Source organism: Mchenga conophoros, linkage group LG13, assembly GCF_057382185.1.
Source record: "Mchenga conophoros isolate Kocher_MC1m ecotype Shallow Benthic linkage group LG13, M_conophoros_male_GT1.1, whole genome shotgun sequence".
Classification (NCBI taxonomy): domain Eukaryota; kingdom Metazoa; phylum Chordata; class Actinopteri; order Cichliformes; family Cichlidae; genus Mchenga; species Mchenga conophoros.
The window spans coordinates 7,600,676-7,609,188 of NC_140538.1; positions in this window are offsets into that span (position 1 = coordinate 7,600,676).

An 8,513-nucleotide genomic window follows, 5' to 3' on the forward strand; every position below is an offset into this window, starting at 1 on the left:
CTGCCACTCATCGGCTGCCTGGCAGCTATCTCATCACCTCACCAGCCCACTCACCTCTACCAATCCAGTCTCTCTCCATGCTCTGTCACCAGCCAGCCTCAAGCTTCAGTACTTCCAATACTCACTTTTTACAATAAAACATTTAAAACTGACTCCTGGTCTGTTAGAGTCCATTAACATTTTGCCTGTTATTTTATCTATAACCTTTGGTTTGTACTGGGCCTTGTTCAAAAGTCAGAGTGAGAGATCAAAGCCAGATTAAGAAAAACCTAAACCTAAATCCTCTTTTCTAAGGGATTCAGATGGTTTCCTTTTGAGCAGGAGGCTCACTGCAGAAAAAAACAAAGTCAATGAATCCTATGCTGAAAAATTATTATGCTGATGTGCGTGGCTCCTCCAGAATCATGATGACCTTCGAGAGGTCACTGAATGTTTTGACGAGTATGAATGATGTGAAAATGGTTGTCATCGTCCTTGGTCTTGAACACAGAGTTGAGTTTTAGACTTTTACATTTCAGTTTATTTAGTATTCTCTGTTTGGTTCTTAATCTCTTTACAGGTTAAAATTTCATGTACGTCCATTAATATTTTAAATCTTACTTGTTAATTTTAGTTTTTGGCTATATTAGAGTTTATTTGATCCTGCAGCTGTTGCCCCATTTTAACCCCATGTGTCAAGTTCTCCTGTTACTCATTTTCACTCTTACATTTGCATTTAGGTTTATTTCCTGCCATTGTCTTTATTTATTTTACCTGTGTCTGGTTTCCCCAGCTGTGTCTTTTGACCCTGTTATCTTGGCATTTGTGTGAACCATTTTCCTACCATTAAAAAGTGCATTTTGACTTTATTTTTCCGTGTTTTGGACTCATTTGGACTTTCATTTTGTTCCTTATTTTCTAAATACCTTGACAATGGTCACCAGATCTCTCGGGCAGATCTCATTAAACACCTGCTGGTTATTTTGGCCACTAAGGTGATAACGTATCTTCTCAAAAATATTACACTTTCAGCTGCATAACCTGAAAATTTGGACAACCAAGACATTTCTTTCATCGTAAAGGTTATGTCATAATTATGCTTGTGCTGAGTGTGTTGTTCAGAGACAAAATAAAGATATTTAAAACATAAATGGCATGGCAAGGCAAATGTATTTCAGTTACAATGATGACAAATAACGCTGACATTTGGCGAATAACCAAACTTTATAAGCAAGTCTTACCAAAGTCTAAAAGAATGACATTATACCCACAGGCTAATGAGCACTGACTCTTCTGTGTGCATCTGACGCATACATGAATCATAAACTTTACCGAATATGTTTCTGACAGCTGTGAAAGTCATGTTGGCATTCCCTTTTTTCAGGATTTCTTAAGAAAGGAAGCTGTGATGAGACGGACGGGACAGACAGTAAAGGTCCGTCTTTGTCTACCTCGACAGCTCTCATCTCCTTCTTTCTCTGTCACCCTTTGTCTGCCACTTTTTCTCTGTACTCTTGAATCTCTTTCTTGTTGTTTCACTGCAGAGATTGATGATTCAGCCTCTTGGTTCACTTTAATTTATCTTTCCTTTGTTCTACAGCTGAGATCAAGCTGCAATCCTCCGTTTGTTCTGTCCTGTCTGTGTGTGCATTCTTTAGAATACTTTTTCCTTCAGATTTCCTTCTTTCAATAAAATTCAAGTTGTAATTGCACATATGATTCAGCCCATTTTCTTCTGCTTTTCACCTTAAGACATTGGTGCAGTGGTTATTACAGATGCTTCATTTTATTGGACTTGCCAGGTCAGCTTGGGCAATTATGTGTAGAATTCTCCCCGTGCTTGCATGGATTCTCTCCAGGTACTCCCCTTCCTCCCATAGTTAATGTTGATTCTAAATTGTCCATAGATGGGATATTTGCAATGTATCACACTGCCAACCTGTAAAAACACGCAGACTCCTACTTGCCCCAGGACAGCTAAAATATACTCATGTACCAACATATATATCCAGTCTACTCAAATTAATGTTCCTGAGACCTTGTAGGCGTTGTTGTTGTTTTTTCTATATTTCAGTAATATACTCATATCCTAATTTTTATGCCTAGTGGCCTTCATTTGGAGTAATTTCAAAGGGATATGGACAATGACTTTCTAATTCTATAAATGGAACGTCGCTTCTGTTTATGAAAGCTTAAGCAGTGCCAAAGTGCTCTAAACCTGCTGGGTGAGTTGTGAAAGACCTGGGGATTAACCTATTCTATATTCATACAGTAGTGACTTATCAGACAAATCCACCCCTCCCTGGTGACAAACAAAATGACAAACCTAAAATTTTTAAACTGGATTCCATCCATCAGTCAGTGAAATGAAGCTGGCTGGAGGAATGAAAGTACCATCAAAGATATTTAATAATTTATCAATTATGTCCATACAAAAGGCACAAGGTAACAGTCGAAAAACGCACCCCATCAACAGGGAGAACAGGGAATTTTCAGGAGAGCTAAACAGAAACAAGATAAACCACAGAAATAAGCCAAAATACAAGGAAAACCCAAGAACCTAAGCTCAACAAAACCATGAACCAACCGCACATTGGGTTGTTGGATTCAGGCTTCTCGCCTAAACTAGCTCAGGTAAACTAGACTACTCGAAAAACAAAGGCAAAAATACTGCCGGTAACTCCCAACTCATCCTATACTCAATAAACAAAGATTTAAAAGCAACCGAGAGATAAAGTCAGTGGTGATGGAGGCAAGGGAGGAGAAGAGAGGGACCAAGAAGCCAGCTTGCGATCTTAATGCTCTGCAGTCTACGGGTTTGTATTCATACGGTGAGCCTTCGTCAATCAATCAGCACTGAGAATATATCAGAGACGTGAGAGAGAGGTTAGGGTGGTCATACAACCACAACAAGATGATGATTGGATCAGTGCATTGAGGTTGCATTTAATAGCATAAATAGAATTAAACTCCTGTCACTGTGATAAGGTGAACAGCTGAAGTTAGTTGTATTATAGTGTTGATCAATGGAAGTGTCTTTCTGACCTGTAAAATCACTGTATCTGATATATCCTTGTGGCTCCATGGTGCAGTGGTTAACACATTCACATTCACCAAGCTATTGTACTCCTAGTGCTGGTCCCAGACCTCAATAAGTGGGAAGGCTGTGTCAGAAGGAGTGTGGGCCAAATAAAACATGCAGATCCAAGGGAGCAACCAAAACGGCTTTCGTCACGTTTGATGGTTATTACAGGCAGTATATGTTAGTTATCCCTGGCCCACATATTTATTCTGCAGGATCCATTTGCTATATACAAATTTGACCTTTGACCTCTCTCAAGCTATCATCATTATTACAAACTATAACTATGAACCTTTCCCTACCATAGAGCTGCCGAAATGACAAATGTGTGGATGTCCAAGCTGACATGTAGTATATACAGATACTCCGAATAACCTCCAGGGCTCCTTATCTGTAAGCACTGGCCATCTTCCTCATCCTGAAGCCTCTCGGTCTGTCAGTGAAATACAAAGTGACGCAAAATGGGAAAAATACAAATATTAATGCAGATGATCAAAAAATCCTGTCTCTCTTCTTAGGCTTTTGTGACTGAAATCACTCCACAAAGTGCTGTGATAGATTGGCCTTAATTACCAGCTTAGTGTTTAAGTAAGAGTTGTGGGGAACTCATGATTAGATGCTCTAGCCACAGACATTAAAAGGCAATGTTTCCTTTTGTTACCATTTGCAGTAGCCAGTCTTGTCCTGTCAGCCCAATGCAAAAAACACACCATGATTATTCACAAGGAAAAACAAAAAGCACTTTTTAGATGCAAATGCATGTTGATAAAGACATCAGATTCACAAGGGCTATTGTTTGGTTTCATCTTGATAAAGAAGACTGGGGGGGGAAAAGTTTTGCAATGCAAACACGCTCAGATTCTAAAGACATGCAGAGTAACTTTAAAATGCACACAGGGATACGAGCAGAGTCTCTTAGAACCACCATCCACAGCTTATTTTTCCACAAAAAGTGAAGCAAAGAAAAGATTATTATATCTTAGCAAATCTCTTCATTCGACCTCTGATGCTTCGGGTCAATGGTGGAAATTGTTTTTGTGGCCACAGAGAGACAGAAAATAAAACTGAGCTCAGAAGTTTGTAGAGAAGGTCTCTGCTTTACTATCAGGCACTAATTGGTTTTTCTGCCTGAGGGGAGGTGATGGTAAGCTGACGCGGCAAAGGGCCAGAGAGCTGGAGCCACAACCAAAGCTGGAAGTGATTGACAGCTCTGCAGCTCGGAGAGTCATCTGCAGGATGGGTGTTGTGTCCAGATGGAAAATGAGTCAGAAATGTGTCCTGAATGATGGTACAATGTGCAGCTATTTAACAGTGTGTACAAAACTAATAATTGTGTGTGTACTTGGGAAAATTCCAGGGTGATCCCATTCAATGTCTTTTTTGTAAAGTGGAAACAGATGGAACTTAATGAAAAACACACATCCCATTAATCTACTTTGTAACCCATTTTCTCAGATGTCATGGCTTTTATGACACTTTTGAGAAGATGACAGCTAAACGGATAAGCTCACTATATGTTTGATATAGCGTGAAAGAGCAGACAGTGAGCTGGAGTTTGTCATAGGAAACCACTAGAAACAAAACATGTCCACCTGTTTTTGTGAGAAACACTTTTAGACCATCAGAGCGATGACAGTTCCTTCACACCCCTTCAAAGGCCAGTTTTAGGTTTAAGACTCCACAGCAAGGTAAGGGTTTGGCATGCAAACAGAGATGTGTAATTGTTAGTAGCATTCGGTGTACACTTCAGCACTGGATACAAAAACATGGCCAGTTTAACCTCGTCTGCAGTCACTGTTTAGTAAAACTGAGCAGAGCATGAAATGCAAGTTTTACAACCCATGAAATGAGACCAAGGCACTAACCACAAAACCAAACACAAATTAGTGTGTTCAAAATCCCCGTTTCTGTACTCTTACTTCAAACTGAAAGTAAAAGTGATGAGTTGTTGTTTACCGTAAAATTTAACAGCAGCAAAAGAAAAAAGGACACGTTGGCATACACACCCAGGAAATATCATCGCTTTCTGTTAGAAACTGTTGAGGTTTCACAAACAATTGTAAATACATATTGATGTGCTTTCACTCTCTGTACCGTCATAGTCTAGCACTTCCACATATTTATGTTTCATTTGTATTGACATTATGATGATGAATTCTGTAGAATCAATTATTTATATTTATGAGCCAGTGCATTAAAGAGCAAAGAAGCAGAACTATTCACTTCTTGTGAAAAGCACACTTTCTGGTGAAGCCGATAAGATATCTGAGGCTTTACTGACATCTTGTGGGATGTCATGCTTTTGGCCCAACATTGCCTACAATGATAACAGGAGGTTATATTGACCAAGAACACCACATGTGCACTGGTTTTGACAGGTTTCATAAAGACAAATTTGATGAAGTTCTAAAGCCAAAATGTGATCTAAAATGTATTTAAATTTAACACATCAAAGCTGATGATAAAATGAAATGTTTAGAGATGTCATGTGATAGATGGAATTTGCAGATAAGATCAGCGCTCTAATTTCTCAATGCTGTTGTAACAGGCCCCTACTGAGCTGGCTGCCAGCAGAACCTGAAAGACAATAGGTAATGTTTTTTCCTATCTCACTTCTGCAAAGTCTCCTTTTTTTTACACATTCAATTGTTCCAAATGCATTTTAAAGTTACCGATGTCATTACGGTTGCTCGGAGGTAATAGTTACACTCTTTTTTCACATAGGTTGACAGGACAACTCTGCACAAACATGGCAGAACTAAGAGAATTAATATAACAACTGTGGACAGTTATTTTGAAGGCACTCAAAGCAGCCTGTGTGAACTCGTTAGCTTACTTCTATGCAAAGGATGCATGCTATGCAAAAGTTTAGAGAAAAGACAAACAGAATTGGCACACCCAACATTTGTACTTCACTTGGTATGTCAGTTATATGGACTGCATGTGAAAATTAAGGCCCTTATTTAGCAAAGTTACACATGAAAAACTTACACAAGACAAAAAAAAAAGTATCACATAATATGACCACACATTACAATGTGTTACTGCTGTTCACAGGAATCAGTTTTACAGTATATTTTAAGCAACACTACCATAAATCAAGGCTTTTTTCTTTCAAATAAGAGAAAATCCCTTGCTAAGTGACAGTATCTAATTTGGGAAACTTTGCAAAGAGAGTAACAATACAATCTTAGAGCGGTACAAGACGGATTAAGGAAACCTCCACTTGCATACAATCATCGCAGTGAAAAACAGTACCAAAGCTCAAATACTGTTACTATTTATGGAACAGGGCCCGTGTTCTTCTTGTAATTATTCCGTTGACCTCAGGATAATTTCCTTGAGTAGATTCCTCAGTGCTGTATCACAGTGCTGTATGCTCTCATAACAAACAAATCACAAACAATGAACCATGTTTACCTGCTTGTTGTTGCGCTGTGGCTTCAGTCAAAGCAGACGTGACTGACTGTTACCGAAGTGGCATAAATCACACATGGGGAGTTGTGTAATTTTTATCTTTTAGTCAGCCTTCCAGTTAGACTGGTCTACCAAAAATCTGTGAGCACACTAGCCAAATATCTTAATAAAATACACCCCAGAGGCTAAAAAATACCCAACAGAAACAAAGAAAAAAAAAAAAAAAAGAAAGTACAAACTAACTCCTAGTGAACCTTACACTGAGGCTATGGATCCAACTCGTTGACCTTCCTTTTCATGTGACCAGCTGGACACCTTGGAAACCTGCTGAGTTTATGGATAAACTCTTCCCCCAAATTTTAGGATCATTAAATTAGTTCACCAACTTTTCCTTTCACAATAGATGATGCATAAATGACTCATACATAAACAATCTGTGGTAAAGTCACAGTTGCTTTTCTTGCCTCTGAAATGAAAAACCTCATTTGGCTTGCAGGAACCGATGCATAAAACCAACGTTATGCTCTTTCACCACCCCTCGCACACACAAAACTGGTTTGCAACCACCAGTTCACTCACAGATGGTGAGACAATAAGCATAGTCCAACATCTGATAATCAGTACAGAACCTGGAGCTTTTTAGAAAAACTTAACTTTTAGAACTTTCAAAAGCACAGTGCTCCCTTTAGGGGAATTTCCACCCCTTAAAACATTAAGACAAGGTTTATTCTTTTAGTTCAGCCATTCTACATTCATTCTATAAATAATACCTATAAAAAAACAATATTTAAATCCATTCATTTTAGCAGATTCAATCCAATGCCTGAAAAAGTCTTGAACTTCAGAGGATTTAGAAGATTTACTTTGTGGAAAGTCATTGAAGACTCACAATAAAGCACCTCAGAACAACATCAAACTTTTTTTTTTTTTTTTGTATTTCCTCTTCCAAGGAAGCTAAACAGACTTACTGTGACTGCAAAGACTACATCTCCTTTTGGAGGGGTATTAAATTACATGTCATGTGGTTTCCCGTTTACTGCAGGTTTAACCCTGGCTGTGCTCTCTAGAGCCACCTTTTACCACAAGTGACCTGACAAGAATTGTGGCAATTTATTGTAAATGAAACATTTCAGTGAAGTGGTTTGCATGATAACGACCTAGAAGTGACATACTGGTCTGCGAAAGAGCATAAGGCACTTGACTCAGTGATATGTTTTTTTGTGTGAGGACACACTGAGAGAAAAAATGATCATAGAGATATGGGTTCTGTGGTTCACAGAAACCACTGAAACTTTTACACAAGTTCTGCTTGCTCAATAAGTCAGAATATCTGTTTGCAGCTTTCGTGTCTTATCACATTTCCCGTAAATTAGAAGGGATTGGGGGAAAGGCATTCAATTTCAAAGAAGCTGGTATTTCAGTCGATATTACAAAAACCACGAAGTGAAGTGGTGGTAACTTCAGGCAGACTTTGCAAACAGGTTTGCATAAAAACATCTATTGTCAATGAGATTTTTGTTTCCAGATGATTACATATGTTGGTTACAATGTTTAAGGGATCCATGGGAGACATATAGTGCATATTCTTCATTCTATTTACTCATCTGCCTACACATCTTTTAATTGTCTCATTAAACCCTGCTGCAGGTATGACACTTTAACATAATCAATTAACTCACACCTGTTAGGAGGTGGTGGGTAGGTGTATTGTTGTTGTTTGGTTTTTGTTTTCCTTTTTGGCATAGGTAGGTGAGGCGGGGCTTGATGGCATTCCGGTGTTGTGCCAAAAAGTGATTGTCTGCCAAAAACTGATTTCCGGTATTTGCCAAAAAGCAATTGCTCATATTTAAAGTGCTATAAGTAACTTGTTGGGCTATAATATGTTAAACATATGTCAAATGCATCCCTTATGGATGACATAAAGTCATCTTGAGCCACAAACAACATTCGTGTAACAAGATACAAGCCGCAATCAGTTTTTGGCAGCGACTTTTATATAACCTTTATTTATGCAGTAAAAAAAATCTCATTAACA